General features: G+C 39.5%; 1 protein-coding gene and 1 long non-coding RNA gene across 3 annotated transcripts in view; one reads left to right on the forward strand and one right to left on the reverse strand.

Moving 5' to 3' along the window:
* Positions 1 to 27,881, reverse strand: part of GABRG3 (gamma-aminobutyric acid type A receptor subunit gamma3) — a 578,311-nt gene that overhangs the window by 373,526 nt on the left and 176,904 nt on the right. The window lies entirely within an intron of this gene.
* Positions 12,104 to 16,955, forward strand: LOC100936994 (uncharacterized). Its single transcript, XR_002911485.2, has 3 exons — positions 12,104 to 13,315; positions 15,959 to 16,089; positions 16,200 to 16,955. It is a non-coding gene; the product is annotated as an uncharacterized LOC100936994 (long non-coding RNA).

The raw sequence follows: 27,881 nt of genomic DNA on the forward strand, positions 1-27,881 counted from the left end.
GTCTCAAAAGACATATGGGTATCACCAAATGCACTGGAGAGTCCCATACTAATTTAAACAAAGCAACCACACAACGGTGTTTGGAGATGGGCTGGATAAGACATGATGCCAGAGAAATGCTGCTAATTGTGTTGGCAGTATAATAACATTGCCATTCGTTTTTTTTTAAGCCCATATTTTTTAGCAGTGAATTCTCAAGTATGTAGGAGCAAAATGATAAGAGGCCTGGGTTTGCATTAATATATTTCACCATCAAAAATATCAAAAGGTACAAAAAAATCTTGATAGCTATTGAATCAGATGACAGGTAAACAGAGTTTTATTATACTGTTTTCTTTGATGTTGTAGGTGTTTAAACATTTTATCTTCTTTTTTTATTTTCAGAGACAGAGTCTCACTTTGTTGCCCAGGACGGAGTACAGTATCATGATCATAGATCACTGTAACTTCTAATTCTTGGGCTCAACTGATGCTCCTGCCTCAGCCTCCTGAGTAGCTGGTACTACAGGTGCAAGCCACCATGCCACACTAATGTTTAATTTTTTTTTTTTTTGTAGCGATAGTATCTTGCTTTGTTGCCCAGGCTTCTCCTGAACTCTTTTCCAGTGATCCTCCTGCTTTGGCCTCTCAAAGCACTGGGATTACAGACATGAGGCACCATGCCTGGTCTAAATGTTTCATAACAAAATTTTCTTACAAGTGTTACAGTAAGGGAAAAGTACTCCAAATATACATATTTATAATTAGGTACAGGTGAAAAGAAAACTCTTAAAATATTTTGGAGCAAGGAATGCTATTCAGAATCTCTCTCTCTCTCAATAAAACTAAATCAACCCATATCCAGATGGCTTAGAATCATTAACCAAGGAGGAGGTATAATGGGTATGTAAGTTTGAGTTACTTTCTCAGTGCTGCAGCCCTGTTAGGATGCAACAGTTCTTTGCTGTACTGCTAATGGGAATCTAATTGCATACATTTCTCCGCATCTATAAGGTAGATCACATCTAGAACATTTTGAAATAAATTAGGTAGGTAAAATACAACAAGAAGGAAGCCCTAACAGATCAACTTTAGAGCTAGAAAATGATTCTAGACTTTTAGAATGGAGTGTTAAGATGCACTGTCACAGGAGATGAACCTAACCATTTGATGTGATGTAGCCCTCCTAATCCCAGAGTGAAGTTTGCAGGAAGGAGGAGTGTTTGTTTAAGTGCATTCACAGATGAATGAGTGGAATTCAGGCCACCCCAATGACGCAGGGTACAAATTGCTGCTGGCAGCCTCATTTGTGTGGTTCACTCAGGGTGGCTGTTCTCAGACCCACTAATTAATCCTGGATCACAGTTGGCCCAAGAGGAACGAGCTCCCCCCTTCCAGGTGCACAGACCTGGACGATGACACTGTCTATGGAGTGGAGGCCCTTCTCAGAAGTTGAGAATACCAAGAACAATCCTGGATACCTGGAAGGGCAGGAAGGCACCTGCCCTGGATAACGGGGTCTGCAGTCATATTTAACTTGACTAAAAGGGATTCAGTGGCCACTTCTGGCTCACTGTGGACTAAGGTTGCAAGCGCATGTTGGCCGCTATGTCTTAACTATCTGGACACTGCAGGAGGCGATGACCAGGTCTTTCCCTGCAGCTAGCGGAGAGAGGAGACCAGGTAATGATGTTCTGAGTGCCGAACAGCCAGTGGAAGTGGGCAGCAGAGTGTCGCAGAGGAGTTTAATTTGTAAAAGTGCAGTATACAAATTTGAGGATAAACAATCCCATTCACACACGTCAAGTGAAGGGCTCAGAGCCTAGGAAGAAAGAAAGGGTGGTGGCGGGAGGTGGGGGTGGGGTCAGCGTAGAGCCCAGTCCTGACAATCCTCAGAGGAACTCTAGAGCCAAGAAAGCCACTAAGTGACAAGCACACTAAGAACTAAGGAGCCTTCCAAGATTTCAAAAGGGCTACTCCAAGGACCTGTGCGAAGCTTCACTTATCATAACGCTTCCTTCCATGCACCTGTCCACACCGTCCTAGCCCCGTCACATCATATTTTTGCTCCACATATACACTCTTCTCCTTTGAGCACTGCTGTGGGTTGAATGTCCTGTCAAAACTCATGTTGAAATTTAATTCCCATTGTAATGGTATTAAGAGGCATGGCTTTTAAGAGGTTATCAGGCAAATGGATTCATGCCACGATCATGGAACAGGTCAGTTATCACAAGAGTGAGCTCCTGACTAGAAGTAAATTTGGCCCCGTTTTTCTGTCTTGCGTGCTTATTCAGCATGTGACACCTTCCACCTCAGGAGGACTCTCACCAGATGCCAGCACCATGCTCTTGGACTTTCCAGCCTCCAAAAACCAAAAGCCAAATAGACAGCTTTTCTTTATAAATTACCCAGTCTGCATATTCTATCACAGTCGTAGAAAATTAGGTAAGACAGACACCTTGGAAGCTAAAATCTCCCTTATTCATAGTTCCTCACTGCACATAGAAAGGCAGTGCCTGGCTCAAGCAGGCACCACATATATGTATCTTGGTTGGCCTAAGACCTAGGTAACATCTCTAAGAATATATACACATACTAGACAGAAACAGACAAAAGCTATCGTGTCAGGTAGCAAGAGAAGGAATATATTTTTCTTTCTATTATGTTCCTAATTGTTGGTATAGCATCTCTCTCTCTCTCTCTCTCTCTATATATATATAATATATAATTTTTATATATTATATATAACTATATATATAACTATAGTTATATATATAGTTATATAGATAGATAGATATAACATATATATATGTTAGACATGCACACACACACAATCTGGGGAGAAAAGTGATAGCATGGCATATGTCTTGGGCACTTCCAAGTGACTCAATGAAGGCATCTATGTACGACAACGTTCCTTTATTTCTAGCTTTTACATTGGTAGGCCAGAGGAAATAAAAATATAATTTTTATTTACTACTAAGAGACAAGGTGAAATAAAGTGAAAGGATTCCATGATTAAAAATTTAATGCAGATATTCAAAGCTATAATTCATTTCTTAACTAGGGGCCTGGATTCTACAAGCCTGATGTTTTATTAGTCCTACCAGGTGTACGGACTATATTTTAGCAGAAACATTTGATGCCCAGGCTTTCACCCCACCCCCAGCCCCTGCTAAGCGGTGAACCTGAGCATCATGTCTGTGAGACACTGGTCCTCTCCTCCCGTCCCCAGCATCCTCAGCCAGCACCAGACAGTGCCCCGCTCCCTGCTTTTCTGTCACCTGATGAATCGTCTGAGTCAGCTAAGAGCGAGTGCTAAAAGCCCAATCTGGAAGGGACAGACTTGAAAGTAGTAATTATATATTTTCAATTTGAAAATTGCTTGAGATGAGAGATTCAAAATCTATTTGGGGACGCATAAATAATACACTGGTAATTGGCACATTTTTACATCAGCCTTTCCATTTTAAACACTCAGGACAACTGAGGAAAAGTGCTACGAAAATAAAAATGAGATCATATATTTCTTGCCCACATGTTATTTGTTACATTCTTTACATGATTCACATGGTTCATGGAACATACCTCCACTGTCATGTTCTCAAAATAATCGAGAGCACTGATACCTCCACTGTGAAACTGATGGACTGAACTTATTAACTGAGGCATTTGGTGTGTTCACACTTGATATAATTACTGATATGTTTCTGTCTGTCTTTCATCCTGCTATTTTTTTCTTCTCTTTGTCCCATCTGTTTTTTGTTTTCTTCTTCTCTTGTTTTCTTTTGGATCAGTTGAGCGTTTTAGAGTTTCTACTTTGTCTCCCTTATTGACTCTTAAGCTTTACCTCACAGTGCTGTTTTTAATGGTGGCTCTAGGGTTCATAATATATATACATATATATGCACACACACATATATATGTATATATACACATATATGTATATATACACATATATACATATATGTATATATTTATCAGTATCTATTACAAAAGAATATCTTGTGTGCACATTATATGGTCTATGTGATTTACAACAGTATATTTTCATTTTCCCTCTCTTGTCCTCTGGGCTATTGCTGTCACATATGTCATTTCTACACGTTATAAACTCAACTATTTTTGCTTTAGATGGCCAAACATCTTTTAAAGGAATGAAGGAATGAACAAAATTTACCCACATGTCTGCATTTGTCTGAGCTCTCCACTCCTTCAGTAGACTCCAGTTTCCATCCAAGGTATAATTTTCCTTCAATCTGAAGAAGTTTGACTGTTTCTTGTAATGCAATTCTGCTAGTGATGAATTCTCTCACTTGTTAATTATAAAATAGCTTTATCTCACCTTTATTTTTAAAAGGTATTTTCCCGGATATAGGATTTTTGTTGGTAAGATTTCTTTCCTCTCTCTCTCTCCCTCTTCCATCAGTACTTAGGATGTTTTCCCATTGTTTTTGGTCTGCAATATCTGTGATAGCAGAAGCATCTTTTCACTAACATTCCTTTTCCTCTGTGTAATGTCTTTCTTCCCCTCTGGCTGCTTTTGGATTTTTTTCTTTGTCTTTCAGTAATTTGAGTACGATTTTCCCAGTTTTCAAGAACTGTGAGAAATAAATGTCCTTTGTCCAAGCCTCCCAGCCCGTGGTATTCTGTTATGGCAGCCTGAGCCTGCCGAGATGGAGTGGCCAGGAGGGCTGCTATCTAAAGAGGCTGCGCTATGCTGTTGCTGGTCATCACCTGCAGCTCCTCTTGTGTGTGACCTCCATGGGAAATGTCGGCAGCACAGTTTTGATCCCATCCCCATCACCACGGCCTCCCCTCAGATGGTTCCCATAGCTTTCGGCACTTACCAGGCCCAAATGATCTATCAATAACCTACCTTTCCAGACCCACCTACCAACATGCTTCTCGTCCCTCCCCTCCTTTCACTCACTGGCCTTCAATCAGTTCCTCCAGTGGGCGGTGCTTCCCCAGCCTCGCACCTTTGCAAGGTATTCCTCCTCCCTCCCCAGGAAGTGCTCTTCCACTCCCAAGTACAATTCACTTGCTCAACTCCTGATATTCCTCCAGGTTCCAACATACCCAGCACTTATCCAGGGAAGGCTACTCTGCCTTTACTAATCAGATAAATTCTCCCGTTGTACATTTCATGACATCTGTCTGTAGCACTGACCAATATCTACAAGTATGTTTTCTGTGAATATGAGACTAGTGGCTCTTCCCTGCACTTGTCTTGCTCCACAGAGACAAGCGCCCATGTCTATTTTGCTCACCATTGCACTCCCAGCCCTTGGCACAGTACTTGGCCCACATGCCTATTGTGTGCTCAGCTATCTATTCTAATAGACTCATTAACAAAGAGCAAGAAGGACCTGACTGCCAAACACATTAGGTCACGGCTGCACGGCTCTCTCCTCAGGCCTGGGCTTAATTCCTCTGCAAGAACTTGGCTAGAACGGTTTTCTCAGTCCTTTCAGTCTTCTCTGACAGAATAATATGGACTGGGTGACTTATAAACAACAGAAATTTATTTCTCATCGCTCTGAAGGCTGAAAAGTCCAAGATGAAGATACCAGCAGATCTGGTGTCTTGTGAGGGCCCACTTTCTGGTTTACAGACCACATCTTCTTGCTGTGTCCCCACATGGTGGAAGGGGTAAGGTGCCCTTTTGAAGTTTCTTTTTGAGGGAAATAATCCCATTCACGAAGGCTCCCCACTGGGACCTACCACCTCCCAAAGGTCTCACCTCCTACCACATCACCTTAGGTGATACTGTGTTGATGGGCTGATTCTGGATTGATAGTTCATTATGTTGATAGGCTTTATGGTGTGAACTTTTTTTGGGGGGGTGTCACAAACATTCAGATTATACAAAAGTCCTAAGAAAAAACAGAAGGAGAAACTTCTTACCTAAACAACTGAACTTTGTGCCCTTCACAGGGGAACTTGCTTAATCACGGTGTGTGTTCAGACATGTGTGGGGTGACCTCCTGCTGGGGAGTGGTGGAGGGAATTTAGGTATTGAATGAGAGCTTCAACATGATAAAAATGAGAGCTTCACTCTGATTGAATGAGAGCTTCAACCTTCAAATGCTCACACCGCATGAGCACATTCTCAACTCCACCTGCTCCCCCATGACATCAAGTGGTTTTGGACATCAAGCCATGTATTGGGAGATGTCTGTTTTCCCTTTTTTTTTTTTTTTAACTGAGCTTCTTTAGAAAGGTCTCAGAGATCACTCACAACAGCTTTATGACCAAGTGCTGCTTTTCACATAAAGAAAAGGGGGGTCCCCTGAGTCACCTTCCTATGGCTACACAGCTGGTGTTAGAGTGAGATTTGGGCCGGGTCCCTCCATCACTCCTGCTTGCCTAGTGGGCATCTGACTGCGAGGGAGCCTCTTCTGCAGTCCCAGGTGCCAGGGCCTGTGTTCCTGCACACTGTGCAGGGTAACAGTACCAGGGATCGCCTTGATCGCACCTCTACCCCCCACTGCCATGGGGTGCAGCCACTCCTTCCCTACGGACCCTGGCAGCCGATGCAGCGCAATCAGAGGGAGTCACTTTCTTCCTAGTTGGAAGCTTTTCTCCTGGTGTGCACTTCACCAGGCTTCAGGACGGAGGGGAGGCCTGCAGAGCTGGGAGGACTAGCTGGAGTGAGGACGTCAGAGGAGGAGCAGCTGTTTCCTCCACTTTGTCTTTCCTCTGGGACACTCCAGGTGGGCGCCCTTGAGAGGAGTCTCGTTTTTGAGCTCCAACTAGTAGTATGTGGAGGGATTTATGTTATTTTTAAAATCTGATTAGTTTTAGCCTCTGTTAACTAAGAACAACAGCCTCACTCTGAGCCACCCACCACATGCAGGCAGTGCTGAAGCAGACAGTGAGCACAGCTAAGCTGAGCCCAGCCAGGACGTCTTGGTTTTAATTTTGGTTTTTGCACCTTGGGTGCTCTTTCTCTACATGGGATGACAATGTCCACCCTGCCTTTCTCACGGGAACTACAGCAGATAAGTCCAGGGAGAGAAAGCAATTTTCAAATGGCCAAGTGCTCTAAAGGACAAAAGACAAATATACTTCTTAATTTAGCAGATGTGGAAAGAGAGGAAAAGAATCAGGGGGCCCATGACAGAGGAGGCCCAGGGGACCTCGGGCATGGGCTATCTGCAGTCATCCCTTCAGCCATTCACCCAGGCAACAGGCACAAAGCACAGAGACTAAGCTTTGGGTGTGCAGTAGCCTGGGACACAGGCATGAGAAGACAGCCCCTGCTCTATGTGAGAGGGCCTGGAGAGAGGGGCTAATAGCTAAAGAAGTATTTACTCAGAATAGCTGAGCAAAATTAGTGCAGGTCACACTGAACAGGAGAGTTAAACCCAGGGAGAATAAGGCTCCGTTTCTCTTCGGTTTTCAATAAAGAGTCTTGTTGCAACATGAAGTCCTCGGAGGTGACAAGTGAGTGGGTTTCAGGCCAGAAGAGACATCCTATCATCTCTTTAAAATATGTGCTAAGGAACTCAGTGCTTTGTCTTTGCGTTGAGACATGCACCCTGCAGTATAATGGATTTCTTTGCTGCACTGGGTAAAATTGTGATTTTATTTGCATAATCTATTTGTAATAATAAGTGGAGTGTCTTCATTCCCTAGGAAACAGCAGGAGCTGTTTGCTTTGCCACCCCAATCCCAGTTCCTTGCAGGAAGCTGGAACATCACAGGTGTGGCTGATGCCTGCTGGTGTAGGGGGTGGGCTGTGAGTCATGGGGGCTGAAAGGCATCATTCCACACACGGCCTTCATGCATGGGCCAAGCCAGGGGCGCAGGCAGGGGCCTCCCTGCAAGACCTTTATTACCCTAGAGGCTCCCCTAAAGAGTCCTCAAGCCAGGAAGAAGGAGACAGAAACACCTTCACTCTTCCTACAAAATAACAAACCACTCTAAAACCCAAAGAAGAAGGTGTTGTCCACATCAGGGCATTTCTTAAATTGATTTTTTAAAAGAGCAAATCAATAATAAAATGGAATTAATGGTGATATTCTATTTGCAATCAGCTGAGATACTATAAGAAAAATTGTTCAAAGAAAAGAAGAATACACTTCTTTTTGTACTTTTCCCCTCTGTTATTTCTGAATATTATCTGAATACTAGTTGAGAAAGTTCACTAACTCATATGGAGATGGATATGGAAGCATTTTCCATCCAATATCCTTCTAAAATAAAAGGTGTGTCTGTCCCTGTTACTACTCTCTAATGTGAATCTCATTCTGCAAGCTTCGCATTGCCTAAAGACGTAATCAGAGCCACTGAGAAAGGCTCAGAAGGCTCACTGTGCTGGTTCGCTGCATCCCACCCCATCCCACTCTCTGGTATCTTGCTCTCCCCCGCTTTGTAGCTTTGCACGTCTTCTTAAATCTCTCCCTTCTTGGACTTATGCCATGCCCACCCCTCCCTAGAAAACAGCCACTCCTCCAATACTGAGGTTGCCTTTTCTTCCTCTAGGGCTAGCGACCACCTCCTCCTTTGCGACAGGTATGACAGGGGCCCCAGACAGGTGCCATGTCACTGTCATTAGCATCCTCTGCTGGCCTGATCCTCCCCTCACTGACTGGTGAGCTCCCTAAGGACCAGCAGTTTATATTGGTTTTCACAGGCATGACATGTGCACGGCAGACTTAAATTATTGTGTGAGGAAAGAACCGTAGAAAGAGAGGAAGAGAGGGGAGACAGAATGCTAGAGCACACATGTTAAAGAGAAAGCAAGCAGAAATCATACACTTGGGAGATTGAGAAGGAAAGGCAGAAGGAGCTCAGGATGCTAACACTGGAGAAGAACATCTTTGGAGAACGTAAGAGCAATCTTCAAATATTTGAAGGGTTTTAAGGTAGATAAAGCATGACAAGAACTAGAACCTGGATTGACCAGTGAAAGAGTGAGGACATTTTCACGCAGAATTTTCCAGCATTTCAATGGTCAAAGATGCCCTGACACAGAGGCTTTGTCATGGAGGTCATTGTGTGCTTGGTGGGGACCAGTGCCTGGGCAGAGGTGGAATGCTGGGTTAGGTGACCTCACCAGCACTGCCCAATGCTGGAAGTCTAATTGTCGGTAAACATACCACCAGTAACAAGGTACTCTGGCGTGAAGCCCTACTCCATCTGCCTTATATCAGGCAAAAAGGAAAGAAAATTATCTGGGAGAAGAAACTAAATAGCTCTGAATGGTTGATCTCAAGAACCATCAGTTTTTGGTATGTCAAATTCTAAATTCTATATTTTTTTCAAGTTTCACTAGTAAAAATATTCAGAAGCACTTTTGCCATCCTAAATGTCTTGGACAAGACTTATATGAATGGTTTGAAAAAAGTTCTTATCCAAGATTGATTACCGATCTGCTTTTGGAACTGCCTTTCTAAACACTTCATGAAGCAACATCGCTTGATATGAGAGACATCACTTTCCACTGAGAGGAGCCCACCTGTATTAATATCACTTCCTTATTTTGTAAAGAACTAATGAATGTGTACAGATTATGATGAAAAGATCCCCTTTCAAAACAGTAGTCAGTGCAATACTTGATACTTAATGTCTAAAATGATTTCACCAATGTGATATTACAGCCACAAAAGGTTCGACATAAATCTCATCATGATAGAGCAATCAGATATTGCAGAATTCAGGACATTTTACCAGTCTGACAGATAACTGCCCTGGAATCTTCAGGAAAGTAAATGCCACGACAAATACATCAAATTGAATAGGAGAGTTTCAATCTAGATCAAAAGAGCCTGAAGAGACACAACAAGTAAAAATGTCAAGGGAAGCTTTGATTCCTGGATCAACCCAACACAGCTATGAAAGATCTTTCAGCTGCAACTGAGAACCCAGTAGTAGTATTTGTCTTGTGTGCTAATACTAACATTCATGTGCTAATACCAATTACAGTAACATTAGGGGTAGTAGTATTTTTGGACTGTAGATTTGATACTAAATGACAACTCTGGTTTACTGTATTGTGAGTATGCGGGGGAATGTTTTCATTCTTAGGTGGTACATGTGAAATATTCAGGGCTGACATGTAATGTCTGCAACTTATTTTCAAAGGATTGGCAAAAGAGAAGCTGTGTTTGTGTGTGTGGGTGTGTTTGGAGAGACAGTGAATGTGGTAAAGGATAACAATTAATCTGGGTGAAGAGTAAATAGGTGTCTATTATACTATTCTTCAGCTTTTCTTTACATTTGAACATTTTCCAAGTAAAAGTGGGAAAACAATTTTGGAATGTTTATGTGTGAAACATTCTAATTTATTCTACGTGTAATGACAATAAAATTTGCTTGCAAACATGGACATGGGTCCCTCTGACATTTCCTTCTTTCCATCCCCCCATAACTGAATTGGTCCGCTCCTAAGGTGCAGCTGAGCGACAGCGGCACCCCTCACAGGCTCTCACAGCCCCTGCAGGGGAGAGGTGCCAAGAAGACCTGCACATTCCCTGCCACACAGAACTGTTCACTTCATGGAATGGTTAAGACAAGCAAGCCCACTCGCGCGTGGTAGACAGTGATGCTTACATTAGGAGAGATAAGTTCACAAAAGTTTTGGGGACACTCAAGAGGTCTGGAAAATTAAAATTACTCAGGCTGGAGAATAAAAGAGAGTGAGAGATAAAAAAAATGGAGTGTGGATATGGCCACCATGCTGAGAAGCACTGACTTATGTATTTATGAGACAGCGTCTCACTGGAGTGCAGTGGCACAATCATAGGCTCACTGTAACCTCAAACTCCTGGGTTCAACCAATCTTCTGGTCTCGGCCTATTACCTTTTTGATCTTAGTAACAGCCCAAGAGATTGCAGCTGTTTTTCTAAAATGAAATGTTCCATGTGATCACATGGAGGTTATGAGATTTGCCTACAATCTTAGTAGGTGACCCCACTCTGGAGCCAGGGCAACATAGCAAGACCCTGTCTATACAAAAAAATAGGAAAATTAGCTGGGCATAGTGATATGTGCCTGCAGTCCTAGCTACTCGGGAGGCTGAGGCTAAGTTGCCCAGGCTGAACTCAAGTCCTGCCCTCAAGAAATCCTCCCTCCTTGGTTTTCCAAAGTGTTGGAACTACAGGCATGAGCCACGGTGCCCAGCCTAGATTTAATTTAGAGGGCAGTAGAAGTCTCTGAGGATACTGAGTAGAGATGAGACATGGTGAGAGGTGTGTTTCAGCAGAGTTCATCTGGGACCAGGCTTGGTAGGCAGGTGGATCGGGGGGAGCTGAGAGGTAATGTGGGGAGCAGCCACATGGGACACTGAGACTGGCGAGGGCAAGAAGAGGTAGAGTGAAAGTGATGGCCACCAGCCCAGGCTCCAGAGCTGGGTCACCTACTAAGATTGTAGGTGAATCTCATAATCTCCACGTGATCACGTGGAGCTCTTCATTTTAGAAAAACAGCTGCAGTCCCTTGGGTTGCTACTAAGATCAAATAAGTAAGAGGATTTCAATGTTTTGAATTCTAAAAACAATGATGTTGCCTTACCCTTATGTGTGCAAGCTAATTTTCTGCTGGTCCCTTATCCCATCTGTGAATGCAGAACCCTCATACCTCCTGCCAATGTTTCTTCAGCTCATCAGCTATATCTAGGGGCATCAGAGGATGCTTCACACATGCTAAGGAGCAGGCCCAGTCCAGTCTCTGACCAGTCACCCTGTGATGCCCATTTTCTTTCCCTATTCCAATTCTAGAAAACCCTAGGTACTCCCTTTTCCATCTGGCGTGTTTCTCCATTGGATATCATTGATATCCATTACTGCCAGGTACTGCACCCGATCTGGCCCCTACCTACCACATCAAAAAGGTGCCACTACCATTCCATCTAGCCCAAGAGGACCAAAGCTGCACAGTGGCCAGTGGCACAGGGAGGAGACATTCACTTTATCCTTTTGTACAGACCCATATCTAAGAAGGCCAAAAGTATGGCTGCTTTACCATGTCAATACCTTACCATGATTTCAGTGAAACAGTTTTAGCTTTCCCCTTACCACCTCCTTCTCAGGTACCCAAGGAGAGAACAGAGTACCAAATGCTACACTCAGAGTTATCCCTAACTCTGTGGACCAAAGCTTTGCTAATGAATCAAGTTCACCGTCCTTGGGTTGGGCTCTCTCCCAGGAAATTCCTCAATATGTCATAATATACAATTCTTCCTATATCCTTAATTTTTTCCTAAGCATCCCCAGATATTTTGGGTCAGATGGGACAACTTCAGTACTAGTAAGCTGTAAACAATCTTAGAGAATCATTAGCAGTTTTATTGCATAAATTTTCCCTTCATTTTTACAAATAAAATTATAGTGTATGTGTAAAGTTTATTTCTGTGCATATATTTTTAAGTTCCTTAAAGACAGGGAGTTTATCTTTTATCTTTGTTTCCCTTTAAGAGCCTGTCATTTGGTAGCACACAATAATGGCAGCTGCATTAGGTTTCACATCCTTCAATTTATAGAGGAAGTGATATATTAACTACAGTACCACCTTCCTGGTCTTTAAGACTCTGCACATGCTTTAAACTAATTTTTCTAATACGTGTTCCTGTAGCAACTAGATATCAGTATGAAGAGAAAAACATGAACCTTGACTCCTACCTCATACCACAAGTAAAAATTAATTTGAGGTGAATTATAGACCAAGATGTGAATGCTAATATACTCGAAATGCTAAAGTATTCAAATTTTAAGAAAAAAGTAAATACAAAGGTATATGACTTTTAAATAAGCAAATAACTTGTAAATAGGACATCAAAAACACTAAACATAAAAGAAAAAACATTGGCAAGCAAATTGAACTTCTTTAAGAGCTTTTCTTTAACAAAAAGCATCATTAAAAAGGTATGCAGACATTGTAAAAGATGGAGGTTTCCTAAGTTCAGGGTTCCTCTGCTGTGGCACAAACTGGTTGGCTGTTTCACACTGCCCCCATGGAACTTGCGGGGCAAGGAGAACAGAGGCAAACATGAAGCTCACAATGCCTGCTGTGACATCAATGCCTACTGTGTAACAATGTCCTTTGTCTCTGACCCAGGCATCTCTTGTCTTCTTCCAGAAACCATGACACTATGGCAGGCCAACTTATTAGCTTTCAAGTAAGGTAACATCTCAGACCATCACAGGTTTTGACAGAGGAAACTCTGAAGGACCACAGGAGTTGGAGGTTCCATGTATCTCTAAGTAGTAACATACCATGGGTCAAAAACAGAAGAAAGAGAACTCAAGATTCCCAAGCCACAGAGCTGTTGATTGGAGGCTGACTCAGAGAGACCCTGGATTCTGTGACATACAGAGACAACAGGTGGGTGCACCAGCCCCTTTCCTTGACAGGCTCCCAGCGTTTTGTCTGTAGGTTTGCAACTTCCCAGGCAACAAATTAATAGAAAAAAAAAATCTTCCATCTGAGGAAATTAACAAGCCAAAGTAAAAAGACCTGGAAATACTAACAAGCAGTATTTCTCTGAAATTCCCAGTTTTCATCCTAATATGAGGCCCATAGAGAACTTCCAATCAGCCATGAGTGCTTCATATCTACTTATTAATGAGAGGCCAGTAGGGAAATGCTCTACCATGAATGATGTACTCTAAAACAAACAGAAGCAATGTAAGACCAGAAGAAAACTTCCAGAAACTATGGTTAAGATCCTCCAAAAGAGAAAAAAAAAAGTTACTGGGTCATTGAAATAACAGGAGGATGCTGTAAAAAAGAAACATCCTAAGTATTAGAAAGATCCTTCAGAAATTAAAAAAAAATCAGTAGTTGGAAGGTAAATTTGAAGGGATTTCCCAAAAACTAGTATAAAACCAAACAGAGAAGTCTTATAAAAGAGAAAAGTAATAACATAAAAGAATTATCAAAGAAATAATACCAAATAATCTCAACAATCAAACGACTTGACTTTACATATAGTTAAGACTTGCCTAGTCCATGGCATATGAAAAGAAAATCAGAAATACTACCATTTGAAATTCCAGAATAAAAGGGGGAAGACCTTTCTGGTTGTGGCTAAGGATAAAGGGGGTTGGGGCAAGAAGCAGCTCACAATCAGACTGACCTAAGGAAAGATGGCCCAGAACTCACCCAGAAGCAGTGGATCAATGTTTGCACAACTCTCAGGGGAAATTATTTTCTACCCATTCAACAAAGTTACCTTCCGTGCAACATTCCTCAGAAGATTTCTGGAGAATATTCTCCACCAATGTAAAGAAGCAGAATGACCAAGACTGGGAAGACCTGGTCGGGAACCAGGGAGTCCACCCAGGAAACAGCAGGAGGGTCTTGCAGTATGACAGTGAGGGGTTCAGGTTGGCCGCTATGGCAGGCAGCCCTGTGGGAATGGGAGGGAGGGCAATCCAAATCTGTGGCCATGGAGGTTGGCTAAAGCCTTCCAACCCATGGAGAGGGCTGTGTGCTTCCATCAGAGCTGCCAACAAAACACTACAGTGCTTGGCTGTCAGACATTATTTTCTTTTAAAGGGAGTTAATCGCTTTCTGGACAAACATAATCTATGCGACCTCCTCCCCAAAAGGTAAGCAGGTCACACTAGGACATTCTGCAAAGTTCAGTAATTACATGACTGTAACATTGTAAGCAGGGAATGTGTATCTGACCAAATCTTGGTTCACGATTGTTTTGGAAGGTGAGCGGGGGAACAAAAGGGGAAAAGGGGTAGAGTGTAAGAGAGGGAAAGTCTAGTGTTTCCAGGAGGCATCAATGTAGCTGAGAACGAATAATCAAGTGTTCATATAAGGATATTACTAGGAATATGATAGAAAATAAGAGAAGAAATCCCTTAAAGAATGGAAACTGAACCCAGGTTCAGGCAGGATGGGGTGAGCTGCACTTTTTTTTTTTTGTAGATGGAGTCTCACTCTATTGCCCAGGCTGAAGTGCAGTGGCGCAATCTCGGATCACTGCAACCTCCACCTCCCAGGTTCAAGCGATTCTCATGCATCAGTCTCCCCAGTAGCTGGGATTACAGGTGCGCGCCAGCACACTTGGCCAAATTCTGTAATTTTAGTAGAGATGGGGTTTTGCCATGTTGGTCAGATTGGTCTTGAACTCCTGAGCTCAAGTGATTCACCTGCCTCGTAGTTCCAAAGTGCTGGGATTATAGGCGTGAACCACCATGCCCGGCCTGTATTTTTCTTTTTGAGTCTTTTAGTATTATCTTATTCTTTTAACCATAAAAATTAAATTGCTTATATAAATATAAATTTTATAGTAGAACATGGAGGAGGAGGGCGTGGAGGAAGAGGGAGGAGAAAATAAAAAATAAAGTCCTTGGTAGGTGCCATAAGCAAAGTGAGCGGTTTGAAGAGAACACTGCACATGACTTCCTGACTACAATGGCCTGTGGCTGATGAAGTACAGCACTTTGGTGGAAACAGGTGGGCAGTGTGTGTGGGTGAGGAATATGACGGCTTTAAAGACAACACCTTTCAAACTAGAGTGAAATGAGAGAGACCATTCTCTAAATAAATATTCAGGTGGTAATTTGCCATATGAAAAATTTCAGCTGTAAGATGTGTTCACCTAATAAGGAGGTATTCCCCACATGACATGGTTTATCATGGAAATAATGAAGGTTTTATTTTTCCTTTTTTAATATTTGACAATAATGCCATTTACTTGTTATTAAATTTTTTACTTAGCTACATAGCAGTTTATTCTGACCTTGGCACATTATTTAAAAAGAAACTCATCCCAGGTCCATGGTGAAGATAAAATAATTTGTCTCTCTCAGATAGAAATCTTATGAAAACAGGTATGATTATGGTAATTCCTTTTAATTACTGCTATAATTGCACAAAATCTTTAACATAAAGCAAATGTAAACAGCATTTATAGGTATAATTTGAGAGTAAATGAAAAATCACTTTGAAATAAACATGGAATAATGGAAAATCATCTTTAACAGTCACTTCTTCATGGACTTTCAGGTACAGGATCAGTTTGGGTTTTAATTGACGGGCTCAGCACCAAATGACAGACTTGACACATCCACCCCCACCATGGATGCTGTCCGTCCACTGTTGCACAATGTCCTTCAGTGTCTAATTTACAGATCCAGGTATATTTTATCTTCCTCCTATTTCTCTGTCCTGGTGTAATTTACCCTAAATCAACCAGACCATTTTCTATGTATTAAATAGCTTTTAACTCAGATCTTATTCCTCGCAGCTGTATTTCCCCTTCCACCTGCATCCCTGAAGTTCCTCCCACCTGAAAACTTCACCTGACCCAAGAAAGCAAAGGAAAAAACCCAGAGAGCCAGCTCATAGTCTGGTTCACTGTTTAACAGCCAGGAGCCAGAGCCTGCGTACTAGAAGTGGATGCCCAGGAAGTACTTGTGAGCTGACTAAGAGTGTAAGAACGCCACCCACTTCATTTAGGAAAGTGAAGCAGGATTCCATGCAGTGTGAATGAGTGCACATGGAACAAGCAGGTTATCATTTATATTCAGCAAGGGACCTCCATGGACAGGACATTTGGAGAGCTGCTATCAAACATCAGAACTTCTGACACTGTGCACACAGTCTTATATTCTGCCTTGTCTGTTGTGATATCTCACTACAGTAATGATTATGATGATGAGCACTTATGCGTTGATATTGCAATACGTCTGCATAAGAACCATTCCTAAGGCAGGTTATATTATTACCCTCAGTGTACAGGTAAAGAGGTTAGACTGATAACTTACCCGGTGTCACATAGGTACTAATGGCCAAACTAGAGTTGGAACCTGTCTGCCTACTCTCCAAGCTCAGGATTGACTTGAGCACAAGCGTAAGTATCTCACATGCTTTGTAAAGTTCAGGTTGATAACAAAATACGTGAAAGGCAGGGGTATAGACAACAGGGGGCATATGAAATACGGGAAGAGCCTAAAGGAATTAAAGTCTTATTATTTTTAATCCACTGCTGTCAAATGACAAACGATGACTGGCTTTTCTTCAGCTTATGATTCCTGTATTCGAATCCTGAAAAACTTCCATTTCATATATTACCAACTATTATGGGGAAAACTATCACATAGGAATAAAACTCCAGTGCCCTAAGGATTTGTTTAACTCTAGATAAATCTTATGAGTTTGCAAACTCTAATTTTTAAAAAGAATTCAGTCTTTTTCTTCTCCCAAATATAAGTTTCCAATCTTCCATTCCAGACATGCAGCAACTGAATTCGAGTCATCTGTGCTTCATTTTTTATAGTGCAATACTCTCTACCTGCAAGTGCAAATAATTTTTCCAATAACATATTTTTCTCTTCCACTTCAGAAATATGATTCTTTCTCTGTTGGACTTGGGGCTGGGGGAGGGAGTCTTCATCTCCTGCAACTCTGCTTTTAGAAAATAATGTCATTCTACACATAAGTCAGAGGCAGGCAGGAAAATGATGGGAAGAAATGACTTGTCAGGTGTGGATTTCTTCAAAGCATGAACTGCTTAGAAATCAGTGGTGGCAAATAAGCCTGTAAAGACAGGAAAACACTCCACACCATCGAATTCTATCTGTAATTCTATCTGTAAGTTCCAAATGTTCACGGCCCTATTGCTGAACAAAAATCTGACTGCTGATTACCTTCAGAGTAAAAGCTGGAAAACAAATTCATCTTCTACCAAAATCAAAAATTTCTCTTGTCAAGAAAAGAGTGAGCTGAGGAAAATTTTTAAAAATATAAATCCATTTCATTTTGGTAAGATGGAAGAGACATACTTGTCTCTACTTTTCTTGCTAAATGCAACTAAAATCCCTGGATATTACATGTAAAACAATCATAATAAGACTCAGAATTAGACAAAAGGCATACCAGTTAGGGCATCAGGACCCAAGGGATGACATGGTAGCCAGTATCTCGGGCTTTCTTTGCTTTTCTTTTCATTCCAGATTTGGAACTGAAGAAGCTAAAAACTCAGACACACCAACGCACAGGAATTTTAAAAATTCTCAACAGAAGCCTGCTCTCTCTAGTTAAAGGACAAGTAAAGGGGCATCCTAACAAGACAGAATACTTTTATTTATTTCTTTTTTTTGTTTTGTTTTTTTTGAGACAGAGTCTCGCTCTGTCGCCCAGGCTGGAGTGCAGTGGCTCGAACTCAGCTCACTGCAAGCTCCGCCTCCCGGGTTCACGCCATTCTCCTGCCTCAGCTTCCCAAGTAACTGGGACTACAGGCGCCCACCACCATGCCCAGCTAATTTTTTGTATTTTTAGTAGAGACAGGGTTTCACCGTGTTAGCCAGGATGGTCTCGATCTCTTGACCTCATGATCGGCCCGCCTCAGCCTCCCAAAGTGCTGGGATCACAGGCGTGAGCCACTGTGCCCGGCCACGACAGAATACTTTTAAACAATAACCGCTCTTTTCTAGCCGAACAGAATAGATAAAATGGTGGACCTGGCCTCGCTCACAAAGGCACAAAGGCTGAGTAAGGAGCCCTGAATTCTACCGTTACTGGGCTACAGTAAGGCATCCATCCCTCAACTAAGGTGGTTTCAGAGAGTGCTGATGAGGGAGACAGGAGTTTGGTTTCCTCTACACAGTAATGAGCTTCCTCTCCTAATGATATAGTTGGAGAACACATGGAAGCAGGTACTTGTACCCATCCAGCCAGCGCACTATCTGCAGGGGCCTAAAGGGAAGCTAGAACTCCCTCCCTATCCAGCAATGATTAGGAGACAGCCTCCAAGGGTCAATAGACCCAAGGGCGGAACCTGGACTTCTACAGCAACCTGGAAGTGATGAACTCCAACCCCCTTTCCGACAGAGTGCTGTCGCAGAAAGCCAAAACAGACAGCTTAAATAAGATAGACTGCTGCATAAAATAATATCTGAAATGTTCAGTTTTCAACTGAAAAACACTCAGCCCATTCTACCAAGAACCAGAAAGATCTCAAACTGAAGGAAAAAAGATAATCAGCTGACATCTATACCAAGAAGACAAAGATGTTAGAATTATGTGGCAAAGATTTTAAAAAATAATAAAAGATAAAAGCAGCCATCACAAAAATGTTTCAACAAGCAATTACTAATATGCTTGAGACAAATTAAAAAACAAAAAGGCTCAGCAAAGAAACAAACTCTCAGTAGAAGACATAAAGAAGACTCCAATGAAAATCTTAGCACTAAAAAATTTGATGACAAAAATAATTTTTAAAAACCTTCACTGGTGCATTCAGCAGCAGAATTGAGGAAAGAGGAAAGAATCAGTGGAACTTAATATAAAACAATAGAAACTGCACAATCTGAAAAACCAGCAAGAAAACAGACTGAAAAAATAAACAGCCTCAGAGACCAGTCAGACAAAAGATCTAGTATTCGTGTCATGGAAGTCCAGGAAGAATGGAAAGACAGTAAGGATGAAAAAGTACTCAAAAATTGACAGAAAGCGTGTCAATTACAAGAGAATTCTACCAAATATTAAAAATATAATTAATACAAATTATATACAATCTCTTCCAGAAAATAGACAAGGAAGGAACATTGCTAAATTTAATTAATTTTATGAAGCCCTGTCATCCTGATATCAAAATAATATAGACAAGGACAAAAAAAAGTATAAACCAATATTCCTCATGAATATATGTGCACAAACCTTAAAGATACATATTAACAAACAGACTTCAGGAACATATAAAAATAATTATATACAATGACCACATGGGGTTTATTCCAAGGATTCCTGGCTGGTGCAATATTCAAAAATCAATCAATATAATCTTCCATATTAACAAGCTCAAGAAGAAAAATAACATAATCGGATAAGTCACAATGCAGAGCAAGTATCAAACAAAATGCAACACCCATTCTTAGTAAAACCTCTCAGCAAACTGAACAGAGGAGAACTTCCTCAACTTGATAAACATCTACAACATACAGTTAACATTGCAGGTAATGGTGAGTTACTGAATATTTACCCCCTTGAGCTCAGTAGCAATTCAGGGATGCCCACTCTCAACTCTCATTCATCACAGTACTAGAAGATCTAGCCAGTGTAAGAAGGCAAGAGAAAGAAATAAAAGGCACTGAAAAAGATTCTCTGCTTGACCAAAATTTAGTCAGCCTGAAGATACAGGGCTACTAAAAGACAGATTTGATCATAAGATAATATAACTTTCCCCTCTCACTACACCATACCACATATCAACAGGGCTCCACTATAATAAGTAACATTAGTTTACAGCTGAAAGACCCGCAAGGTGCAGATTCTATACAAGGAGGGATTCTTAAGGAAGCCAAAAGACAGGAAGGGGAGGCAAAAATAAAGAACTTGGAGTTCCTGTTACATATACTGCAGCAAATACTAAGCACAGCCCAATTCCTAGTAAGGTTAACATAAAGCCTCACACAAATGGCCTATTTACCTCACTTCCTGTTACTGATGTATCATGTCTTCCTTTCATCTAAAATTTACAAGTGATGTCAAAAGGCAAGAAAAAACACAATCTGAAGAGAGAAAGCAAACATCGGAGTAGAATGATTCAGATATGACACAGATTTTGGAATTATCAGAGAATTTAAAATAGCTACAATTAACATAAGGGACTCTAATTAAATAAGTACACAACACACTAGAACAGATGGGTAACGTAAGTAAACTTCAGAACACCAAAGAATAAGAGAAAATACTGAAAGAAGCCAGGAAACAGAAAAAATATATACGTTGAGAAGATATATGTTGAAAATTACAAAATGCTCATGAAAGAAATCAAAGAAGATCTAAATAAAAAGATATTCCATGTTCATAGATTAGAAGATTAAACATCGTAAAGATGTCTTTCCAAACTAATGTGTAAGTTTAACACAAATTGTATAAAAATTATTTAAAAATATTTCGTATATAGAGCTACAATTATTCTAAAACTTATAGGTAAAAGCAAAGTACCTAAAACAATGCTGAAAAAGAAGAGTGCGAGAGGAATCACTCTACCAGATATTACAGCCTATTGTATAGCTACAGTAACCGATATTGTATGGTATTGTCAGAGGGATACACACATAGATCAGTGGAACAGAATAGAGAACCTAGAACTTGCCTACACAAAAATAGCTAAGCGGTTTTTTATAAAGATGCAAAGACAACTCAATGAAAAAAAGACAATAACTATCTGAAATAATCAGATATTCATAAGCAAAAATGTGAACCTTGACTTACACCTGAGATCTCATACAAAAATTAACTCAGGCCGGGTGCCGTGGCTCACGCCTGTAATCCCAGCACTTTGGGAAGCCGAGGCGGGTGGATCACAAGGTCAGGAGATCAAGACCATCCTGGTCTAACTCGGTGAAACCCCGTCTCTACTAAAAATGCAAAAAATTAGCCAGGCATGGTGGCGGGTGCCTGTGGTCACAGCTACTCGGGAGGCTGAGGCAGGAGAATGGCATGAACCTGGGAGGCAGAGCTTGCAGTGAGCCGAGATCATGCCACTGCACTCCAGCCTGGGCGACAGAGTGAGACTCCGTCTCAAAAAAAAAAAAAAAAACCCTCAAAAAGGATCATAGATTTAAATGTGAAACTACACAAGAAAAATTGAATTGTAGGATGCTCCACTGGTGTCAAATAATTGCTGAAAAGCACTTAAGGAAATCATATCTGAAATATGCAAAGAACAAAACGATTTTTCATGTTGTAAAAAGTCCAATTAGAAAAAGGACAAAAGATATGAAGACATTTAATACTGATGAGAAATCAAAGAAGATCTAAAATCACTGAAAGACAGATGGTTTTTATGACTTCAACAACTCAGCATAATACAGATATGAATTCTCTGCAAATTGATAGACAGGTTTAATAAAAATTCTATCAAAATTCCAGCAAGATTTCTGTAGAAACAGAGAAGATTATGCTAAAGTGCATATGGAGATGCAAAAGAACAGGAATAGCAAAAACAATTTTTTAAAATTTTTAAAAAGTAAAGTTGGAAGAATTAATTTACCTAATTCAAGAATTTTTAATAACTATGGTAAACAAAACCTTGTGGTACTGGTGGAGGAAAACAATAGATATATAAAACAGAATAGAGAACCCAGAAAGGCCTCCATCCCCAAATATATGACCAACTCATTTTTGACAAAGGTGTAAAAGGGATTTCGTGGAGGAAACATAGTCTTTTCTGCAAATTGTGCTGGAAAAATTGGACATTTATTTTTAAAAAGATTAACCTTGACCTATATCAAAAAGTAATTAATTCAAAATGTATCACAGAATTAATAAAACTATAAACCTTTAGGAAAACTATGGGAGAAAATATTTGCAATCTAGACCTATAAAAAAAGGTCTACTTCTCTAAAAGCATGACCCATAAAAAGATCAGTTGCCAGGTTAGACTTCATCAAAATTAAAAAATTTGCTGTATGAAAAACTTTGCTAAGAGGATGTCAAGACAAGCTACAGACTGGAGAAAAATATTTGCAAACCACATATCCAACAAAGGACTAGGTACCTAGAATAGATAGTGTTCCCAGAACTCAACAGAAGGCCAAAAAGGGCTTCAACCAAGGTGTTGTCCGGACAGTGCTCCTTATGGAGGCGCTAGGGGAAAATCAGTTTCCTTGCCTTTTCTGGTTTTAGAGGCCTCCTGCAGTCCTTGAGTCGGGGTCTCCCTCTTCCATTTGGGTTGAGTTAATCTAACACAGAATCACTCTGGCCTCTGCTTTCCTTTTCACGTCTATTTTTCTGACTCTCCCTTTACTCTCTTTCCCTGATAAAGACCCTTATGATACATTAGGTCAACCAAGAAATTCAGGGTAATGTTTCCATCTCAAGATTCTTAACCAAATCACACCTTCAAAGTCTTTTTTTCCATATAACACAAGACATTCACAGGTTCTGATGATCAGATCATGAACATCTTTAGGTAGGCTATTATTCTGCCCAGCATACTACGGAATACTACTCACAATAAAAAGTAACCATCTATTGATATTCACAATCACCTGGATCAATCTCCAGAGAAAGATGTTGATTAAAAAAAAAAAAAAAGTCCCAAAAGGTAGCAGTCTGTGTGATTCCCTTTGTGTCATATTCTTTAATTAGCAAACATAAAAATGGAGGACAGATTAGTGGTTGCCAGGAGTTAAGCAGGGAGTGAGAGCATGAGGGAAATGTGTGTGGTCATAAAAGGGCAACATGACAGATCCTGCAGTGAACAGGATCTATCTATCTTTACCAATGTCAACATCCTAGTTGTGATACTGTAGTATAGTTTTGCAAGATGTCATTATTGAGAGACAGTGGGTAAAGGCTACAGAGGAATCTCTGTATTATTTTTTGCTTCTGTATATAAAGCTATAGCTATCCCAAAATAAAATGTTTAATTTTAAAAAACCCATCTCAGCTCTCTTGGGAAAATCAGTAAATTTGGAAATGAGATATTCTGCAGGATTTCTTCATCATTACCTGAGCACGCAGTAAAATCCCTGCTGAACTCCTCCCTCTGAGAACTCAGTCAATTCAGCAGCTTGACCAAATTCCCTCTTCTCTGAAGTGCCTGTTCCTTTCCAGGTATCCACCCCATCCCCCTGCTACTAAAGATTGCACTTACAGAGTCAAAAGAGTGGGCTGTAAGTAGACAGGCTGGAAAACTTAGGTCCCTCATCTGCACTCTGCCAGTAACGAGTTGTGTGAGGTACTTACTAATGGTGAAGTGCACACGTAATTCACAAAGTGCCTTCTCATGAGTGAGCAGGAGTCACACGGAAAATGGCAAGGGTTAGTAGTGAAATCATTTTGTATTTTCACTGGGATTAACGTAGTTGATAGAAGTTATTGTGAGTGCTCTAGAGAAGAACAAATGTGTTTTAATAGCATTTCCAAAATTATTTGACAATGGAACCCGGCCAGCCCACCTTCACATTTTTTTCATGGAAACACCTTGTTAACTATTGCCTATGGAATACATTTTGAGAAATGCTGAACTAGATAAAATAAAAATATGTTAATACTGTTTTATAGTATACATGCATTTTTTAATTCTTAAAGTAATACTTGGTTGTAAAATATTCAAACATTACACAAGCACAATAAAGTTCAAAATGAAAACACCCATTTGCCACTCCCACTCCCCAGAGGAAACTGACTTTAATGGTTTGGTGTAAACAGGTTCACATTTTTTCCTCTGTATTTAAAAATGTATCACTTTTATAATCAGAACAAAAAATAAATGTGATAAAAAGGAAAGAAAGAAGGTCAACCATTCCTATTCCCAAAAGAAACATCTAAATGATGGTTGTATCACATCTGGACATCTTCAGGAAGGAGGAGTAAGGGGTAGTTATTGAGTTTCTAACGTTATCTCAGGTTACTCTTGTAAGAAAGATATTACACTTATTTTACACACAGTAAATCTGAAAATCAGAGATTAACCTGCTTGCCCAAGATCACACAGTAGTAATAAATGTCTGCTTAGAATTATATGTTAAATTCTAAACCAAGTGCTTAAAACTTTATCCTTTTGAGTATTTATGGCTAGCTTCTCAGGTAGGTGCTGTCCGGATGGTGCTTATGCTTGTTTCAAAAGAAACTGAAGCCTAGAGGGAAGCCAGACTATTATTCCCCAGTAAATTATCTTGAGCCCTTGTCAAAAATCAAGGTTTTGGCAGGGTTGTGCTCCTTCCAGAGGTTCTACGAGAGAATCTGAGATGTGATACAACCATAAATGTAAGAGTTTATTTCTGTATGTTCAATTCTATTCCATTTATGCATATGACTATCGTTATACCAGTATCACATTGTCTTGACTGCAGTAGTTTTGCAGTAGATTCAGAAAATGCAAATTGTCAATCCTCCAACTTTGTTCTCCTGCAAGATTGTTTTTGCTATTCTGGATTGCTTGCAATTTCCATACACATTTTTGGAGTAGCTTGTCAATTTCTGCAAAAAAAGGAGGCTGAGATTTTGACAGGGATTCTACTGAATCTAGATCAATTTGGAGCTATTACCATCTTCACAATGTTAAGTCTTCCAATCCATGAACATGAGTTGTCTTTCCATTTATTTAGATTTTTAATTTCTTTTAAGAATATTTTAGCTTCTAGTATACAAGTCTTATACTTATTTTGTTAAATGTATTCCTGAATATTTTAACATTTTTGATATTACTGTAAATGAAATTATTTTCAGTGTTCATTGCAAATGTATAAAATTCAATGTTTTGTTTATATTGTTCCTGTATCATGCAACTTTGTTGAACTCATTCATTATTTTAATGTCTTTTAGAGGGGGTAGATGCTCTTAATTTTTTTACATGCAAGAGCATGTCATCTGCAAATATAGTTTTACTTCCTTCTTTCCAAAAATATGACTTTTATCATTTTAATTATTAATAGATGCCTGCACTAGGTAGAACCTCCAATAAAATTGTGAGTAGAAATGGTGAGAGCAACATTCTTATCTTATTCCTGATCTTAGGATGGACACTTTTAGACTTTTGTTATTAAGTATGATATTAGTTGTGGATTTTTCATAGATTACATTTATTGGGTTGAGGAAGTTACCTTCATTGGGTTGAGGAAGTTACCTTCTGTCCTTAGTATGTTGGATGTTTACATCATGGAAGAATGCTTAATTTTGTCAAATTTTTTTTCTGCCCATAGAGATGATTCTGTTATTTTTGTGCCTATTCTATGAATACAGAGTATTACATAGAATGATTTTTTTATGTTGAACCATCCTTGCATTTTTTAGATACTACTTGGTCACTGGTGTATAATCATATTATATGTTGCTGGATTCAGATTGCTAGTATTTTGTTGAGAATCTTTGCAACAGTATTTGTATATTTGTATGAGGTGTTGATTTGTAGTTTTCATTTCCTGTGATGTCTTTGGCTTGGAGATCAGGATAATATTGGCCTCATAGAATGAGCTTGGAAGCATTCCTTTCTCTTCAATTTTTAGGAAAAGCTTGTCAAAGAATAGTGTTAAGCCTTGTTAAAAGGTTTGGTAAAATTCTCTAGCAAAGCCATTTAGGTCTACACTTTACTCAACAGTAAGGCTTCTGGTTACTAAAATAAACCTCTTTTTATGTTATGAGGCTTTTTAGATTTTACTTTTTCTTGATTCAGTTTTGGTAGTTTGTGTCTTTCTAGGAATTTGTTTATTGCATCTAATTAAGTTTAATAAATTCATTGCAACTAATTTAGGTGATAATCTAACTAAGTATTATAGATTATAATCTAATAATCAAAGTATTCTTTTGTAATTCATCCCCCCCATGAAGTTAGTAGTAGTGTCTCCTCTTTCATTCCTTAATTAAGTAATGTGCATCTACTCTCTTTTTCTCTTGATCAGTGTAGCTAAGAGTTTGTCAATTTTGTTGATCTTTTCAAAAAAACAACTTTTGGTTTTGTTAAATTTCTATTGCTTTCTATTCTTTTTTGTTTCTCATGTAATCTTTATTATTTCTTTTTTTCTGCTTGCTGTGGATTATTGTTCTCTTCTTTTTCTAGTTGCTTAGGGGAAAGGTAAAGTTATTTATTTGAAATCTTACTTTTTAAAAATAGGCAACTGCAGCTATCTATTTATGAAGCACTGCTGTTGCAGCATCTCATAAGTTCTAGAATACTATGTTTCTCCATTTTTAAATTTCAAAGTGTTTTCTAATTTCCTTATTGTTTCTTATTTGACCCACTTTTTATTTTGGTGTATATTGGTTAATTTTCACATATTTGTGAATTCTCCAAATTTCTTTCTGTTGTTGATTTCCCATTTCATTCCATTTTGAATGGGAAATACACTTAGTATGATTTCAATTATTTCAAATTTCTTAAAACTTATTTAATGGCATAATATACAATTGTGTCCCCCACTCACCCAGAGAATAAAGGAGAATTACAATACACTTGAAAAGAATATGTATTCCACTGTCATTGGGTTGTACAGATGTCTGTTAGGTCTAGTTGTCTTAGAGTGTTGTTCAAATATTCTATGTCCTTGTTAATCTTCTGTCTACTTGTTCTTACTGTTATTGAAAGTGAGGTATTGAACAAGCCAACCACTATTTTAGCATTATGTATTGCTACCTTCAATTCTGTCCGTTTTTGCTTCATATATTTTAAGGCTCTCTTGTTTAGGTGCTTATATGTTTATATTTATTATGTGTTCTTGATGAACTGACTCATTTATCATTATATACATTAACATTATATACACATATAAGATATATGTATATCTTTTTTGCCTCCTATAGTGTCAAAGTCTACTTTGTCCAATATTAATATAGCAACCCCAGCTCTCTTTTAGTACTCTTGTCATGGTATATCTTACTTCTGTCCTTTCATTTACAACTTACTTGTGTCTTTGAACTGAAACTGTCTCTCATAAACAACATATATATGGGCCATATTTTTTAAAAGCCACTCTGCCAATCTCTGCCTTTTGACTGCAATATTTAAACTATTTACATTTAATGTAATTATGAATAAGGTAGAATTTCTATCTGCGTTTTGCTATTTATTATGTCTTTTTTGTTCTATTCCTTTACTTTTGCCTTCTTTTGTGTTAAATGAATATTTTATAGTGCATCATTTTAATCCCCTTGTCCTTTCTTTTACTACATTATTTTTTAGTTATTTTCTTAGTTGCTGCCCTAGGAATTACAAATAGCATCTTAATTTACAATAAGCTAGCTTGCGTAACCAACTTAATTTTAACAATATTCAAAAATTTTGCACTTACATAGCTCCATCCCTCTTCACTTTTGTGCTATTATCATACCAACTCAACCATTTTACATTATGATGTCCATCAACAGAGAATATAATTGTTGCTTTATGCAGCTGCTTTTTAATTTTGATAGGAGAAAAAATAAATAAAAATATTGAGGGAGGAACTGTATTTACCTTTTTAGCTATCTTTACTAGTTT

This window comes from Pongo abelii, chromosome 16 (genome assembly GCF_028885655.2).
Source record: "Pongo abelii isolate AG06213 chromosome 16, NHGRI_mPonAbe1-v2.0_pri, whole genome shotgun sequence".
Lineage (NCBI taxonomy): Eukaryota > Metazoa > Chordata > Mammalia > Primates > Hominidae > Pongo > Pongo abelii.